Raw genomic sequence first — 18,812 nt, forward strand, 5'->3', positions numbered from 1 at the left:
TGGGCATCTAGCCCTCTCTTTGGACCAATGATCGGTCCCCCCTTCTTGCATGCACCTAGACTTACTCTAATATTGATAAATGTGCATATTTCCAGTTCTAAGTGCTACTCAATACCAATATAATTTGCAAGGGAGGGAGGCCACTCTCATACCAATGTTTTTCATGAGGATTTCTTCTCAACATTTACAACTCACAATGGTTCCTCTTTTTACTTTAAAAAACTATGGGTCTTGCATATGTGTGGTGTTGTTAACATTTGCTCCCTCCTAGATGAGTGCCGATCCCATGGCATTCATACCAAAAGTAGCACTGTATGGCTTATAAGAGTGTTCAAACAATTGATGAGGAGGTCCTCGTGAAGGAGGGACATTGATTGGTGGTGAAAGAAATGGTAAAGAGGTTGGAGCTTGCAGGTTGTGGGGGATAGTGGTTGTTGTTGATGGATTCTCCCTCAAGGGTGTCTCTATCTCTCTAGTGTAGTGAGTGGTGCACGTGCTATGAAATTGGGAGATGGATTGAGTTCCAATTTGGAACATTGTCTCACACTTGAGGATCTAGTTGGTGATTAGTCAAGGTAACAAGTCTAGTGAGCTTGCTTGAATTGTCATATCCTTGATATGCCTTGAGATTGTGACCTCAGGATGTGGCCTAGGGGTTTAACCCCTAGGTGTAGTGGTTGTGTGTTTTGTTCTCTCCTCTCTCTTTTAAAAAAAATTAAAATAGAAGAATAAATAATAACTATAATAAAAAAGTGCAAGTTGACAAGCATCACACTACTCAAGGAGTGGCCTGAGTGCATCTTGGAGACACCCCTTACTAATTAGGTATCTTTGCCAAAGTCTCTCACAATTGTAGTTGAGACTCTAAGTAGAAATGATGTGTGCAGTGTGCACATGGAAAACTTGCTATCCACCATGTCTTCTAGTTGGTTTACACAATATGTGGATAATAATATGGCTTGCAGATGAAGACAATACATCACTCTTGATCAACCCTTGTATTTACATCAAAGAACAATGGAGCATGTATTTGTATAGTGTGATAGAATACCACAATAACAATATAAGGATTCTAAGGTAATTATAAGTAGTAATGAAGGAGGGGTTTGGAGTGTTGGCAAATTGTTGTACAATGTGAGCAAAGGAGGGTACTAAATCTAGTGGCTAGAATATGTAGGATTTATTTACATGTATGGCTCTAATATTTGGGATCCTAGGAAAGTTGTACATGCCTTGTTCTCTTTCCTTAAACTCCTTGCCATACTTTGAGGGGTAGGGATAGTATAGCAAGGTTGCTTCATCGATTTTACTTGAATAGATGAAGGCCTCACATGCTCTTTTGTCATTTTCAAGCATGGGACACTTCCACTCTAGTTGTTTTGGCCAAACTTTCCTTGGCTTTAAGTCTAGATACCCACTTTTACCTCCCTTGGCTCAACATGCTTTTCTAAAGAAGGCCACAAGATCTAATTGGGCAATCCATTTTTTTAGCTATGCTCTTGCCTACCCTAATGATTATTTGCACTATGCGTAGAGGGAGTGGGTTTTTTAATTTTCTATCTTCATTTATTTTGAAATCAAATAGCATCCTTTCTTTGAATTCTTCTTTTGCGTGATATCTTTCCACCATCTCTTCTGGGTTCTCCTCTTCTTCATGTTGTAGAAGTTCAAGAGGGATATGATAATTGGTTAACTTTTGTGATTGAGATCTTAAATTAACTCTAAAGCAAAAGGAGATGTTGGAGGGGGTGATTCAAGCTATAGTAGCCTAGTTGCCTACAATTTATGGTCCTCATACTCCTTCTATTGCAAATGATAGATGAGGTTCTACTTGGTTGACTCCAAGGATATTAGGTTAATCTCTTTGATTTATTGCATGCCTTACAAAATGCATGTAATCATTCCAAGTTGGGCCTTGACTTCTTGCAAATCTTATGTTTGTGGAATGAGAGATGATAATGCTAACTCTCTATTGTTGCTTATCCATGACAAACTTATAAGCATCCAATTGTACTTTGTGCTAAAGTTCTCCAAACACTGAAGTTCCTAAGTTACTGGAAAGCTTCATAAGTGTTATTTCACATGGCCACTATGTTTCCCCTTCCACCAAGTTAGCTATCAAAGTTCCTAGGTTAGTGGAAAGTTTCATAAGTGTTATTTCACATAGCCACTATGTTTCCCCTTCCACCAAGTTAGGTATCAAAGTCAAGCTAGTAGTTATTGTTTTTTGTTTATTTGCATAGGTAATTTTCCATAGACCCTCGACATGCAAGTGTGTCTAGTTTTGCCTTTCATGTGATGCTACTCTTGCCTTCTCTTGGGAAAGCTAGAGTTTGAATTCTACCAATTGATGATTCATTTTGAGCACTTGCTTGCATAACTTACTTTTGGAGCTTTTGTACTAGTTTTTATGATCTTATGATAACATTTTTGTAAATTCCTTGAGTTTCTTCCAATTTATATTGAACCTCCCATTTCTCCTTGAAAGATTCTATTTTGTCTTTCTTGATTTTGTCACATATTTGCTCTAAGGCTTCTAATCCACCTACTTTGCCTTGTTCTTTAGGACGATCCTGTGTACTTTTGGTGGAATTCTGTAGATATTGTTTTCCTACAATTTTGTGATGATGATCTCTGGTGAAGTTTTTGCCTTGACTAGCTTTGATATTTATGCTTGCATTTGTTTCATTTGTTTCTTTAAGTCATGTAGAAGAGTTGTGTTAATTGGCTAAGATTCTTCAACTTCCTTTTCTTTCCTTTTTTTAGAGCAACTTTTCTCTTTCGCAATCTTGCTCACTTACTTACATTGACTCCTTAATGGATTCTCTTATGCCTGCTTGATACTTCACCCATTCCTTCCTCATCATGAAGTTTTCTCTCATGTCAAACTCCTCCTTGGACAGCTTAAGGACTTTTTCTAGCAAACTTCTTTCTTTTGAATCTTCATCACTATTGCCTTCTCTATGTCTTTTGTATTGCTTTGAAAGCTCTTCTAACTCTTTCTCATATCTTCCTTCATGCTTTTGTGGGTCTAGTGATAGGTGTGGCACCATATTGGACCTTGTGATGATCCCAATATGAATGGCTATTAATTGAGAAAGAGCATTGCTATAATTAATGATGGTATTTTTTGCCTCCATGCATCTTAGCTTGGTGTTTGTTTCACAAAAGACTTTATAATATTTGGTTAGAGACTCAATGATGTAATCAGGTCATAGAGCATTATGGTCTTGATTTCCTAGGTTTCCTATTAGGATGTCTTTCATAAGCCATTTAGGTACTTTTGACTTACTCTTGAAGGGCCTATTGTAAGTGAATAGGTGATGAATCACCTATGCTAGGACTTGCAACTCCTCTTCTTTAGTTCTCACAAATTTCCCTGACTTTGCCCTTATGCCCAATTTCTTTTCCACCACTTGGGGGTTGAGATCAATCATGGTTTCATGGATCTCCCAACATTCCTATTTTTTGATAGAGTAAATGAACTTGGATACTCTCTTGTCGAGATTATAGTAGCAAATTGCTATTTTGCAAGCTGAAAAATAAATATTGTAGGCAGTAGCTCTTATGTAGGTAGCCAATTCACACTTTGTCACCAATTCCTTGAGTGATTGGTAGTGGTTTATCAATCTCTCTATGCTACGAAAAGCCCAAAATCAACATAGCCCATTTCTTACATTTGCAATGTTATTCCAAAGTTAGCATGTTGTTGAGAATTGAAGATAGCCTTGTCCTGATCTCATCCTGATTCAAGGGATCTTGTATGAGAACATGCTTATTTCTAGTCCTTGGTTATTATTGTTAAGCGTCTTGACTCTGCAAGCCAAACAAATTTTCATGAATTCTTTACAATAGATTTATCAAAAAATATTTTTGTTTTCCTAACAAAGAATATTTCCACACTTGGCCTTGGCAACTTGATCTTTTGGTCAAAAAGTTTATCTCTTGAAATTGGTCTCTTATTTTCTGAGGTATTGAATTTCTAGAGACCTTGATTATGGTCTTTGGTCTCCCCCCCTCCTGTAAAATCAAAGTAAGATTCCTAGCTTAAGAGAGTAGGTCATAGTGTGTGCCAAAAGTTTTAGGTTTTTGAAGTTTTATTATTATGTATTGATGAGATTGATTGTTTATTTATGTACAACAAGAGAAGGGTATATGATTCACCATTCATAGAAGCTGTAGCTATACTCCAATTCAATCAGAGTATCTAGGTTGAGAGGTAGACAAGTGGCTCACAAAGGTATGATGTGAGATCATCCAAGAGTGAAGGTCCATTGAATCGACTTGCAACATGGAGCTCTTTCTCAATCAAAATCTTGCCGGGATAAGCAAATGATGTAGAAGCTCTTTTGGAAGTGTCAACATGTGAGATTCAATGATGTCCCATAATACACGGTCTCATAGTATGCATGTTAATATTTGAGGAGGCTGATGATTCTTTATTGTTCAGGTGTGGTGACAACTTTGCTTCCTAAGGTGGTAGCTTCATGGCAAATGGTGTATCATTTCTTGAGGAAGTGAGTAGTCGAGTTGGAAAGGTGTAAGCTATCAACAATGCAACTGTCTTTGAGGATGGTGTCTTTCATATATGAAGGAAGTATTTAGCATGTTTGTAATTGCTCTTGTGGAAGTTTGTAAGCTAGTTACTCTAGAATTGGAATAGTTATCACTGCAAATAGTTTGGCAAAGGTGCCAAATGTAGACTTGAGTTACACAAAGCAAGTAGAGGTTGGGTTTTCGAGGACTTCGGCCATCCTATAGATTAAACAGAATTGGGGTGGGATTTTTAGGGTAGCCAAGAAAGAGGGTCAATACTTTCTCATTCAATATGCAAGAATTTTATAAATATTGGAGAGAATATTCTCTTCCAAAGGTAATTTGTCATCATAGATGAGCTTGTTTGAGGAGCGTTAGTTAATTGAGATGACTTGTAGGTTGGGTTATCCTAGGTGGATCTAGAAGGTGGAGAGGAATTGGTAGTGAGGGAGGAATTTTAAGGAGAACCTTGTTCTTGAGTGAGAGTGTTGAATGATTGCTCTATGTGATGTTGGCTAGTACATGTACTGACTTTTGCCAGTCAAAGTGATTCTTTGAATAGTGTTAGGGCTACTACTACATGTGCAACTGTGGATAGTTTTTGTAACTAGAGTTTATGCTAGCCTTCATAATACCCTTGCACTTGTAGGAGGGCTTTTGGGACCCATAGAGTCATAATGCATGGCTATTATAATGTTGGAAATGCTACCATGTTTGCATTCACTTGCATTGCCTCGACATGCGATGCCTAGAAGTACATGAGGAGGCTTTAGGTTTCAACTGCCATGATGGTGTGATGCTAACATGGGGCTTATTGTTGGCTTAATCATTCAAGAGTTGGCTCAAGAGCATCATGGTTTTGGGAGGGTAGCTAAGTTGAGTAGAGTCAAATCGTACCTACTTGGAGCCAAATGTTTAGAAGAACATAAAAGAGGAGTGGGATGCTCTTACTCTCAATACTGACTAACAATTTGCATTTTCCCTCAATAAGGAATAAGGCCATCCTCCATATGGATTTAACTTTGCATTTTTTAGCTACAATTACAATTGTCCCAAGTTCTTCTAGTAGTAAGGAAGTGTGTTATAATTTGACCCCTCATTGATATTTGCATTGGCCATTATTGACCTAGATGTTGGCCTATGTGGTGGTATACCACAATAATAATGGGTTCATCATCCACTTCTAAATTGCTAATGGTAATAGCTCTAACATTTATGGTTAAGGTTGAGGTTTGGAGGGGTGGTACAATAGGGCATTGTTATTTTTGCTCAAATTGCTCATAAAAAGTCTGTTTCACATGTAGCAGGGGAATATTAGCATTTACTATGGGTGGTTCATGTGATGGATGTCTAGGTGGATAATATTTATTGATCATGTTTCCATTCAAGTGGCTAGTAGGTTGGCCATCTAAGGTAAGTAACTCAACATTCACTATCTTACTAAATTACATGAACACAAAAAGGTCCGAGGCCTCAAAGTTTCAACTTTTTCTTATGGCCTTTGATCAAGTAATGTAACATAAGATCCCCCTTGTCAAAGGATCTTTGTTTGACATGCTTGTCAAATGAGGCCTTATGTCCAGCCTTTTTAGCAAGTAGGGCATGAGCGGTTAGGGATTGTGTTTTGATAAAAAACTTGAGCTCTTTTAGGTGATGTTGCCATGCCTTAGTGCCTTCCTAACATTCTTGGATAATGATATGTATAATAGGGATTAGAAACTCTATTTGCATAATGGCAGTACCATAGGTGAGCCGAAATGGGGTTTGTCTTGTGCCAAATTTTTAGGCTACACAATAGGCCCAAAGTGCTACCATGAGCTTATGATCCTAGTCTAAATGTGATGCAAAGACAATTTTAATCAAAATGCTAACAAGAACCTTGTTCTTGGCCATTTTTTGGGGTATTAGGTCTAGACTTCCTATGGATGACAAGGGATGTGGATAGCACATGCTTAATTATTTTATTAAGAAAATGCATTCTTTGGTCACCAACAATCTTGATAGGGCAACCAAAACATGAAATGACTTGCTCCCAATGAAATCAAGCACTAGTTCATGCATTGGGCTAATGGGTCCCATGAAGTTGATGCCCCACTTCTCAAAGGGTTCATGGGTAATTATTTACTGATGTGAATTTCATCCTATATTTTTACATGGGTAACTTTTTTTTTTGGAACTCATCACAATGCTTAACAAATCTAGCCACATCTTTAAAGAGAGTGGGCCACCGCAATTAGAATTGAAGCACACTTTGTGTTGTGGCAGTTTGTCAAAGTATCCTCAATTTCATGCTCATAAACACATCGGAGAGTGTCTTGCCCTAGATGATACAATTGACTAGCTATCAATTGGTAGGGTTGGATCTTAATCGAGAGATGTTGTGATTTCTCGATTGGTCACTTTAGTAAGCTTTGCTTGAGAATATAGACAATGTCATTTACCCTATTGAGGCATAAGGTTGGCCTTAAAGAGCTAAGATTTTTGTTCAACATGAAACATATGAGAATCAAGGAGTTGGTTGTCAACTCCTATGGCCTTCTCACCATTGGTCACTTGTGACAAGTGATTGATCAATGAAGTGTTGCTTGCCTTTGTGCACAACAATAGACAAATCATATTCCAACAAAAGTAAAAGCCATTGAGCAATGCATCCAGTAGCACAAAGGCTTATTTATGAGATACAATAGTGTCTGATGGTCAACACAAAATCTAAAAGCTATAGCAAGGAGATGAGGTGATTCATTGATTGTGAGTATGTGTGTGTTGCACATAAAAAAGATTTCAAAATATCTTATGCCAATTCAAGTAGTTCATGATAATGTAGATGCTCTTTGATGAAGTATGTGTTGCACACAAAAAAGTTTTCAAGAGATCTTATGCCAATTCAAGTCGTGCATGCCAATGTAGATTCATTGATTGTGAGTTATGCATGTGTTGTACATAAAATGCTTTCAAAATATCCTATGCGAATTCAAGTAGTTTATGATTGTCGATATGCTTTAATGAAGTATGTAGATATAATGGAAAAAAGAAAAGGCATCATTTCATCATCTAGAACATAGGTTTTGTGTTTTTATAATTTACATAATCATGCTATATAATGTTACAAATTTTTCATAGCATAAACCATTTCTAAGCCCTCTTTCATTGGTGGAATAATTCATCTTAGTGTCAATGAGTTTTTGACTAGCAAATCTCAATGAGAAACTCATATTATGTTTATCGGGCTGGCACAACATTGCTCCAATTGCAATCTTGGAGTCATTGATATGTACATGGAACACTATCATCCAATTCGGGGCCCTTAGGATGGGAGCACTCATGAGAGCCTTTTTCAATGATTCATAGTAGGTAGCTTGGCATTCCTTTGTTTAGGCTTAGGAAATCAATAGCATGTTGAGTAATGGTAGCATAGTTTGGCACAGACATCGGCTCTAGTATCCATGATTCCTTACTGTGTAGTATCTCCTAGGGTTTCCATTAGAAGAATAGCATGTCTTGAGCTCCTTTACAAAATGTTTTAACCCTTAAGGCACTTAGGGTTGGAGGGGCACTAAAGTCGAGTTGTGGAATGTGATGGGGTTTGGTAGGATTTGTTCTATCTACCCAGCATTTTAATCCCTATCAAATTGATGGACTATCTTTGAGTAGAGTTTTGAGTGGAATGGTAAGTTTTGTTGATATACTACGTGAACTAGCATCGAGAATAAGAGAAAACTCCTATTCCATGGGCTATTGATGATTTGGCGGTTTGGTGGTAGTTATCACGACTTTGCTTGAAGAGATGCATGGGAGATGCGAGACATGCTCAAAATGCTCAAGATTTAATTGGCTTGCCCTATGTGCAATTAATCTTGCATTACTTCTAGCCACTCCTTGACCTTAGCAATTATAGCTAGCTATTAAGCTCAGTCAAGATGTGCCTTGTATTTGGCAAGGGTTTCCTTAGCTATCTGAAGTGTTGTTGTAGCACTCTTTGCACTAGAGGTGATAGTTGTTTGTGGTGATGTTGAGAGTCCTTCACTCTTGAGTTTATGTTCAACTCTTTTTTTTCCTTTTTTTGGAGTTGTGTTTGCCAATGTGACCAATTGTGGGGCAAGTGGGTTTTGCCTAGGATAATTTGTGTTGTGATTAGATTGCTGATAGGAAAAATTAGGCTTGGGAGCTATAAAGGGGGTTTGTAGAGTGCAACTTCGTGGCCAAATCAATCATATTTAGTGTATAATTGTGGTGATTGGGAATTCTGAGGGGAGGTGAACTCTACCATAGTGGACACGTTACATATTCTATTAGTATGGCCTCGAGATATTGAGATACTCTACCATCTTTAGTAGCTCTTGCTACTATTTTCTGACATAAGCACAACCAAAACTTGTTTTTTGTTTGATTTTGGGTGGTTTTTCCCCCTACATGGATATCTTGGCAGGATTCCATTGATTGTTTGTCCCTACGACATTCTTGTTGGAGATTGTCCACACATATTGCCTCATCAAGGAGCTCATTTATAGTGGATAAATTTAGTTTGGAGTTCCCAAATAAAGTTTCATAGATTCTTTACTTATGGATGCCCTTGATGCAATTAAGGTCTTTTTGATTGCCTTGGCTATAGGTCTCTCTATGAGAGGAATTTTTTTGAACATACTTCAGACCTTAGAGACATGGTCTCTCATACCCTTCCCTTCCAATTATTTGATGTTCATCAATTACATAATGAGGTTATCCCCATAGCTAGCCTCAATGGTGCGCTTGATGAACAAATATTTCAATAGTATAAAGGAGGCCTTCTTAGTGGAATCTTAACCTATGAACCGAGTTTGCCACTTTTTTCCCTAGGCAAAGTCTAAATTCTTAATCTTGCTTAGAATCATCAAGAAGGCTATTTGCCTCATAGACTTTCTTGAACTATTTAATGAAACTATAGGGGTTATCATTGGCTTGGTATTTGCCCACTTATTTCACCACTAAGGGGATCTTTGCTCAGTCTCTAGTGCTCAATGTGATTTCCATTCTCGTAAAAATGGTATGTGCAATATGGATCCCTACTTGCAACATATCAGTGTGTTCAAACAAGTATCCTTGCACAAGATTTGAGAGAGAATCCTCAAATAGCATGCAACTCTCACATTTAACAACATCCTGCAAGCTACTATCCATTTTGGCTAGTATGGTTGCAAGCTTATGCTTATATCATTGTTGATTGAGGGTGATGTTTCCCCATCCTTGTAGTTCTACGAGCTTTTGTCATTATAGCTTTGGGGGTCATGTTTGAGATGTCAAAGCTTGTAGCCTATTGGTGGCATCTTAGTCATTCGAGTTATCTTCGAGGTTCTCAAGTCTTTGCATAGTGCCGATTGAGGTTTCCATGTTCTCTAGATTGACTAGGTGGATGGCATCCACTCCACAAGTGCATGCATCTACACTGTAGGTTTATGTCCTAGTGGCCAATGTTTCTCCTAGTCTTTTTTGAAAACAAAGTTCAATATAATTTCTTCAAGTGTGTGTGTATAGTGCTCAATTAGGCTTTCTTCTTTTTGATGATATGTGATTCTACAACAAATTATAGTTTACAGTTGAATCATAAGTTGGATTCAAGGTGACGTGTATGCGTGTGTTTTTGTTTTTTTTTTTGGTGAGGAAGGGTGCACCTAAGAGTTATCCTAAGGTGGCTAGGATTTAGAAATGAAATGCATGTGAGTGATCATGTTTTACTAGTGTATGTACTAGTTTGTGAGGGTTCTATTATGCAATATTACTTTGTGAATAGGTAGAGGGTATGGGTGCTTGATCCATGATTATGTATAAATATGCATATATGCTTGTGCATGTGTACTAGGACCAACTATATGCTTTCTAATGTGCACTAAGAAGGATGCCTAGAATGGTAGTGGATGTGATAGTGGGATATTTCCTAATTGATCTGCACATTAATTCTAGGATGCACTAGAGGTTGTCTTAGTGCACATTTGTATTGAAGCGGGGAAAAGTGTGCACATGTGCCCAGCTGTACACATGTGTATTGAAGTGGGGAAAAGTGTGCACATGTGCACAGTGGTACACATGTGCTAGTGTACAAGGATGGAGAATTAGGCTCACTTGGAAAGCTACCCTCTTGATCCTCAATTCCCTATGATCTCCCCCCTTGCAAATAGGATGAGAGTCCAAAGACTTGAGAGAAAGTGACTTCTTGCAAGTGTGCACAAAGTAAGGTTGTGTTGTACCTATGTGTGTCAATCAATGTGCGTGAGAGGTAAGTGCATTAGGAGGTATTAAGGTGGAGTTCTAGTGCACATGTGCATTAGGGTTATGCATTGGAGATGGGCACTAGTGCACTAGAGTAATGGTGTGGACACAAGATTATGCAGTGTAGTGAAGCGTCTTAAGGTATCTGCACTAAGCTAGGTGCATTGTGTCTAAGAGGTTTTGTGTGCAAGAGTGGCACACTAGTGCACATGGTGTGTGTAGGGTACTACTGCACTAGAGTCACTAATGCGTGTAGGTACTAGGAGACAATGATGAAGATATTAAGTGTATGATGGACCATGAAGTGCAAGAGTGTAGGCTAACTGGAAGTTGGTGCACTTAATGAAAACTATGCTAGGCTAAGTGGAGTGTATGTGACATGAAGGTGCTTGTGGTGCATGTGTGCACTAGGCATGTGGTGCATAGTGAATGCACTAGTGCATGTGTGCACTAGTGGGTGCACAAGTGCACTTGTGGGTACTAGGGTTGGGTTAGACTAAAGTGGTGTTCCTAAAGTGCAAGTGCAAGGTAGTGCAAGAGTGTGAGTGTGTACTAAGATGCAATGAGGTGGGTGCTTATGATGTGTTCATGGGGGCAAAGTAGCTGATGGAGAGCATGAGTTCATGTTAGGATGCAAGCGTGTGGCCTAAGTGGTGGGTGATGCACCATGAAATGCATGAAATGTGCAAGGTACACTAATGCACATGTTTGCAACGCATTATGATGTAGGGGGAGATTTTTAATACACCTATGTGCACTAGGCGCTTATGGTGTGAATGAGCTTCTAGTGCATGTCTGCATTAGTTGCCTATGCACTAGTGCACATATGTGCATTTGATGCACTAGGCTATTGCTCTAGTGCACTAGGTTGATGCATTTGTGAAAAGTCCTAAAGGTTAGTGCAAAGGTGTGGCTTGTGCATAGTGGTGCATTGGTGTAGGTCATGGATGGTGCAAAGGGTTACTATGGCATAAATGTGTTGGGTGTGATGGGTGGTGGTAGTGCACATAGTTGTGCACTAAGGATTTTTAATGCAAACGTGCACTGATAGTGTGTCCTAGACATGTGAGACTTAAGGGGTTTAATTGTACACATGAGTGGTTTTGGTTGGGTGGTGCATGATGCTCTAGAAGGTTCGAAGATGTATAGTGCACTGATGTACAAAGTGTATTGTGTTAAGCACTTGTGGATGTGTAGATGATTGCACTAGTGTGGCTTGTAGGTGGTGCAGGGTTGAATGTAGTGTGGTGCTTGAGGTGTAGTGCAACTCTAAGGTTGGTTGACTCTAATGTAAGTGTAAATGTGTGATTCTAAGGGTCTGACTAATTTAAGGTGTAGAAAGGGCAATGCACAATGGGTGCACTGAGGCAAGTGCAATGCACAAATGTGGTGCACTCATGCATACGTGTGTATAGTGCACTAGTGTATGTGCACTAGTGCACACGAGTGGTATGCAAGGCATGACATACACAAAGGCACTATAGGCAAGTGGGCTAAATGTAAAGTGAAGAGGCATGACCTACACAAATGCATTATAGGCAAGTGGGCTAAATGTAAAGTGAAGAGGCATGGCCTACACAAAGGCACTATAGGCAAGTGGGCTAAATGTAAAGTGAAGAGGTATGCACTAGAACCTCTTCACTATAGGCAAGTGGGTTAAATGTAAAGTGAAGAGGTTCTAGTGCCTATGCACACAAATGTGTGTGTGTGTGGGTGTGCAAGTGTATGTGCATAATGTGGACACTGGGTTATGTGTGAGTAATTTGGACACAAATAGCCTCCTGTCCCCAGTGCCCGTGGGTGCACACAGGGACATAGGTGTTTGATTTTGCATTCTCTACAGATAGTAGTGTACCACTACATTATGGTACATTGTCTCTAAAGATATTGGTGATTGTGGATTGATTTATCTTTGATTTGTACATCTAGTACTTCCTTTTGTCAAATGGGTTTGTTAGCTTTGGATGCATACTTGGTTATGTACTTGAGCTTCACTATTCATATGCTGTGAATTAGCTGCAGATTGGTGGATCTCTATTGCTTTTAGAGATCTTTTATGAATAGTTGGGCTATGTACATGCTACTACTTTGCTTGGGATTGCATCTATGTACTTGACATCTTTGGGTCTTTGACAACATTTGGTACCTTGGTACTCTATGCTCTATCTTGCACAACTAGTAGTATTGTGTTTTCGGATTGCTACCTGTGTATCCTTGGTAGTGGAAGCTTTGTATTTTGGTATTTTTCCTATAGTTATACACTCATTTACTACAGTTTTATGGACAAACATGCTGAAATTTAGTTTTGAGTGGTTTCTTTGAGAGAAGACACTTGTTACAGGCACTCTAGTGCATTTGTTTTGTGGATAGCCATAAGTAGATTACACCTCACCTCTTGCATTTAGTTTTGGGCTGATTTTGGGGTTGTTTTACTATTATTATAGTTACCATCCATTCACTTTTTGCTTTGCAGTTATCATGGCATCTACTTTTGGGGATAGTGACATTTGCAACATAGAGAAGTTGGGTGGCAACAAATTCAACTATTGAAGGATCTAGAAGTAGTAGGTTTTTGTTGAAAAAAAAGAAGCAAATCTGACCCTCGAAATATAAAGGCATAAAGCTCAAAGAGTTTGATGTAGAGGCTTGGGCTAATTTGGATGGCCTATGCAAGTCCATCATTATCTTGTCTTTGCCAAAGTAGGTTTATTCAATGCTATCAAGACAAAGGGTGGTGCTTGGAGCTACGGGAGAATATATGTGGTCTGTATGATAAACAAAGCATTGCTTCACAATTATATTGGTGTGAAAAGCTCATGGACCTTCGTATGAAGGAAGGCAATGCTATATCTACTCACTTGAATGAGTTTCATTTAATTTCTATCTAGCTTACTTTGCATGGCATTACCTTTGAGGAAAATATTAAGGCCATGTTCTTTCTTATTACTCTTCCTAAGTCTTGGGATACCTTCCACATTGCTACAAGTACTAATGCTTTTGAAGATGGGTTTAAGTTGAAAGATGTAGAGGGTACCTTGTCGAGGAAATAAATAGGAAGAACACTAATGTAGCCCATGCCTCTCATGCACTCACTGTTAGAGGCCGTAACGATAATAGATATGGTAATGAATGCCATGGTAGAGATGCACAATAGGGCATGTCAAAGTCTAAAGCTTATGGGCAAGGTTACAATAAATCCATGGCCCCAAGTCATCTCTTGCATATCATTATTGCAAGCAATAGGGTCACATAAGGCCACAATGCCATAAAATGCACAATGATATGCATGAAAAAGGCAAAGGAAAAGTATAAGATAATACCAAGTCTTTTGATGATCACATTATTCCAAAGTCTAATGTTAAGATTAAGGAGATAAATGAATTGGAGTATGGTTCTGATGAGTACATTTTGGCAGCTTCTTCACTTGATGCTTAGTGATGACACTCAATTATCTTTCTCCTAGTGTTGGTTGCTGAATTCGAGGGACTTCCTTTCATATGACCTTGTATTGTGCTTGGTTTTATACCTATCATTCTATGATAAGTCTTATGAGATTGGGGGATTGCAAAATATACCCAAAATTCCATAGAGAAATATACTTAATTTAAACATTTAGTCCTATTTGCCATCTATTATCACCAAAAAGTAATTAAACTAAGTTTATTAGTGTTTTTTCGAACAAAAATGATTTTTAAAAAATTAATTAGGAATTTAAAGATTTTTCTTTATTAAAATAAATTAAATTAGTTTTTAAATTTAGTTTTGGAATTTTTGCAAATCTAAAACTAAATTCTCAAATTATTTTATTAATTAAAAAGAATTTCCTAATTTTATTATTTTTTGAATTACTTTTAATTTTAATAAATTTTATATTAATTATTAAGAACTAAATATATTTATAGATACTTTTTTATTTTTTTAATAATTATATTTTTCTATGATAATCTTAATATTATCCCAAAATTTTTTTGTATTAAAAAAATTATTACATTGAAAAAAAAATCATGTAACATATATATAATAATTAGAACTTAAATTTAGGAAAAAAAAACTAAGGTGTATTAACCTTAGTAAGAGGATAAGGGGGAGAATAGGGGCTGTTAGTAGTAGTGCCCCCTGACCCACATGGATATCATGCTCCCCCCATTTTTAAAATAAGAAAAAAAGGCCCCTCCAGTTAAACTCAATAAGAAACAAAATAATAAGTAAAAAAATTTACAATCAATTAATTAAAATTTTTCTTTTCTTATATAATATAAAAGAAATTCCATTTGCAGTTAAATGAAAATAGTCCCCCTTGCCTAATCTCATAAAGAGACGGACGTCCTCCTTGCTAAGCCTATATAAAAGAGGGCCTCTCTTCTCATTTTCAAGTCACAACGACAATGAGTAAGGAGCAATAATCATGAGTTAGAGGTGAGAAAAATCTACATAAACTAGCTAGAGGTTGTTCGTGCACCATCCATCTATGCCCAAAAACCTTCATTTTATTATCCTTCTTATCTATGATGGCCCCTCACCGATGCATCAACGTAGTGCGACCCTTTAGTACCCATGATGCCAAAAGTCCCACTGCCAATATGGTGGTGAAGGTATAATATTTTATTATTTACTATTGGAAACCAACCAAAATAATACCCAAATTCTTAATAAAATTTCATTAAAAAGTAAAATTAATTTTATTTTGTGTTTATAAATTATATTTTTATTAACTTTAATCATAACAACTCCTTTAAAATGAGTAAACTAATCCTTATCTTAAGTTTTTACCATTTTTAATTTAAAAAAAATAAAATATAGCTAAAATAATACCTACATCATAGAAAAAAGATAAAATTATAATAAAAATTATATTAACAATTAAAATTAATTAAAAAATTCAAGAAAACATTTGCATTAACTTTTTTAGCTAATGCATGTTGTCTTGAATCAACAACAAGTATAAGAGAGCTACAATATCATATTTGACACCCAATAATAATAATAGTTCTCGTGCTTTGGAGATTGTATCATAGAAAAAGATCATGTACTAGATTTAGATGTTCAAGTAAAATATTAGATTTAGGTACCTTTTTTTTGGATCATTTTGATTAATGTATTAAAAACAAAAGAACAATTGAACAATGATAAAAAAAAGTTAGTATTACGATGTTAGCATAAGATAACTTGTTATCAATTGAATACTATTTTAAAGATACATAATTGGTTGAATAGAGATGCAAACCTATTTTCAAAATTGTTTACATGTAACTCTATTTTGTTTCAATAATGTTGGTCAACGTGTCAAAATAAAAAAAACACCGTGAATATACTATCTTCAAGATAGACAAGTGATTATCTAAAAACTGAAAACTATTATAAGAATGGATTACGTATAATTGTATCTTTTTTCATTGATATCAATCAATATATGAAAAACAAAACACTAAATAAATAATAATCAAAAGACTTAAGAAATATGTAATTTGCATATGCCATTAACTTATTCTATTCTTTTTAGTGATCCCGACCTTAGAATCTGTAGCAACATACATCATATGCAATACAATTTCTTAAATTAGAAATATTTGATATAAATTAGTTATTAAAAATATGTTTAAAAATGGTGTTTCAAATTTGATCTGAATGTTAGAATTTTAAGAACATAGAACATATTTAATAGAAGATATATAATTAATTGCTTGATATAAATCAATCTTTGGAATACATTAGCTAGTGCATTTCATTTTTAGAACCTATTTGTAAAATTTCATATCTATATATAGAGAGAGAGAGAGAGAGAGAGAGAGAGAGAGAGAGAGAGAGAGAGAGAGAGAGAGAGAGAGAGAGAGAGAGAGAGAGAGAGAGAGAGAGAGAGAGAGAGAGAGAGAGAGAGAGAGAGAGAGAGAGAGAGAGAGAGAGAGAGAGAGAGAGAGAGAGAGAGAGAGAGAGAGAGAGAGAGAGAGAGAATTTCACAACTTACTAATAAAAAGCAGGTTGATGGTCATTCTATCAGGAGCATGAAGTTTTCTGTGTCACTTGTGGCACATGTTGTAGTGCAGTGCGAGGTTGCATCTGGTGTTCCTAAACTAGTCAAATGACTGAAATGTTTGGCCAAGTCTAATTCAATGGTTGTTTATATCATTGAAGAGTTTGGTGAACATATTGTTGCAGGGGTTAGGGAGTTGCATTTGGAAATATGTTTGAAAGACCTAGAAGAGGTGAAAGATCTGGAAGACAATTTCATGGGTGGTGTTCAAATTTTTGTTTTTGATCATGTACTTTTTTTAAAGAGAACCTATTTTGTAGAAGTCCAATCATACTATAATGAGCAAGTCTCCAAATGAACACAATAGTCTTTATTTTGAAGCAAGATGCTTAGAAGAGGGTTTGCTTGAGGCCATAGATGAAGGAAGGATTGGACCAAGGGATGACCCCAAAGTTTAAAGCAAGATATTTGCTCAGAAGTTTGGCTGGTGCAAGAAAGATTCGGCAAAGAAGATTTGGTGCTTTGGACCTGAAACCATAGGATGTGACATAATTGTTGAGATGTGTGAGTGAGTCCAGTTTCTAAATTAGATCAAAGATTCTGTAGTTGTAGCATTTCAATGGGCTATGAAGTAGGATGCTCTTGCAGAAGAAAACATGAGGGGGATAGCTTTTGAAGTTTGTGATGTAGTGTTGTATGTTGATGCTATTCATAGAGGCAATAGTTTGATTATTCATACCACATGTGGGGTTTGCAAATTTCACTACTTACTAGTGAAAAGTAGGTTGATGCCTATCCTATCAGAGCAATGGAGTTTTCTGTGTTGCTTGTTGTACATGTTGTAGTGCAATGCAATGTTGAATGTGATCTTCTTAAATTGGTGGAAGGACTGAAACATTTGGCCAAATTTGATCCCATGATTGTCTATACCATTGGAGAGTCTAGTCAACATAGTATTGCAGGCACTGGGAAGTTGCACTTTGAGATATGTTTGAAAGACATGCAAGAGGATTTCATGGGTGGTTTTTCCTTTAAGATATTTCTCTTCCGAGAGAAATGCCTTGTGTAAAGGCATTTCTAGAGATAATGTACAAGAAGTAGAGGACAATTTTTGGACAGTTTCAGGCCACATAAGTAGCCTACAAGTTCTAGTAACTTGTACTATCATGGCAATCTCCCTGTAGAGGGAGCTCACTGCTCAACCGCCAAGACCCACGGACTGCTTATCCCTTCAAGTGTTTAAAGTGAGCACCTATGGCTATCTCTCACTTAGCTGACGCTCCTTCAATCCTACCGCCTTCGATCCTATCGAGGTGTAGTGAGCTTACCTCGATGCCGAATGAGTTGCCTCCTCCCTCAAGCACACCGGTAGCTCCACAATTCGTGATGCAAGCTCAAGCATCCTCAAGCCTCCACCTCCAAGCTCCATCCTCCATAGCCATGCGTGAGACGAGAGAAGAGAAAAGAAGAGAAGAAGAAGAGAGGAGATGATGGAGAGCTTCACCTCCAAGATCCCTCACCCTCACTCCCTCACTCCCTCACTCCCTCACACTCCCTCTCTCAAGCACACAAAAGCAATCAAAGAGAAGAGAAGAAGATGAGTCCACTTTTGCCACACACTAAAGAATAAGCTTCTCTATTCACTTTTTGGCTTTTATACATGCCCTAAATCCCTTGGGTATCCATCCCTTTTTTACCTGACCAGCCATTGTGACAAGTTCCTCTTTTCCATTTCCTTCTATTTACCTATGCCCACCTACGTTTTACAATTTACACTGGAGGGAGCTTGGTGCTCTTTTACAATAGTTTTAGGGATGCCTTGCATTTAAAAATGTGCTTTTTCCTTTGACTTGATTTTTGAGGCCGCCCTTGTGCTTTTCCATCTCTAGCTTCTTCCATTGCATATGCATTCTTGACTTCTTTTTCTTCTGTCTCGAATTGGGGTTAACATTACCCCCCTCCTAGATGAGTGCTAGTTCCATGGCACTTGTGGGGCTTTTCTTATGAGGGCTTGGTGCTTGGGTGGCCGAGGTGATGATGGGCCTTGTGTAGGTGGGAATTGGGTGAG

General features: G+C 37.4%; 1 pseudogene; it reads left to right on the forward strand.

Annotated features, from left to right (window-relative positions):
* The first annotated feature begins 16,775 nt into the window (after positions 1-16,775).
* LOC148011365 (elongation factor 2 pseudogene) lies at positions 16,776-17,813 on the forward strand (annotated as a pseudogene).
* Positions 17,814-18,812: the final 999 nt, after the last annotated feature.

Source organism: Lygodium microphyllum, chromosome 28 (assembly GCF_053477565.2).
Source record: "Lygodium microphyllum isolate KBCC chromosome 28, Lygodium_microphyllum_v1.1.10, whole genome shotgun sequence".
Lineage (NCBI taxonomy): Eukaryota > Viridiplantae > Streptophyta > Polypodiopsida > Schizaeales > Lygodiaceae > Lygodium > Lygodium microphyllum.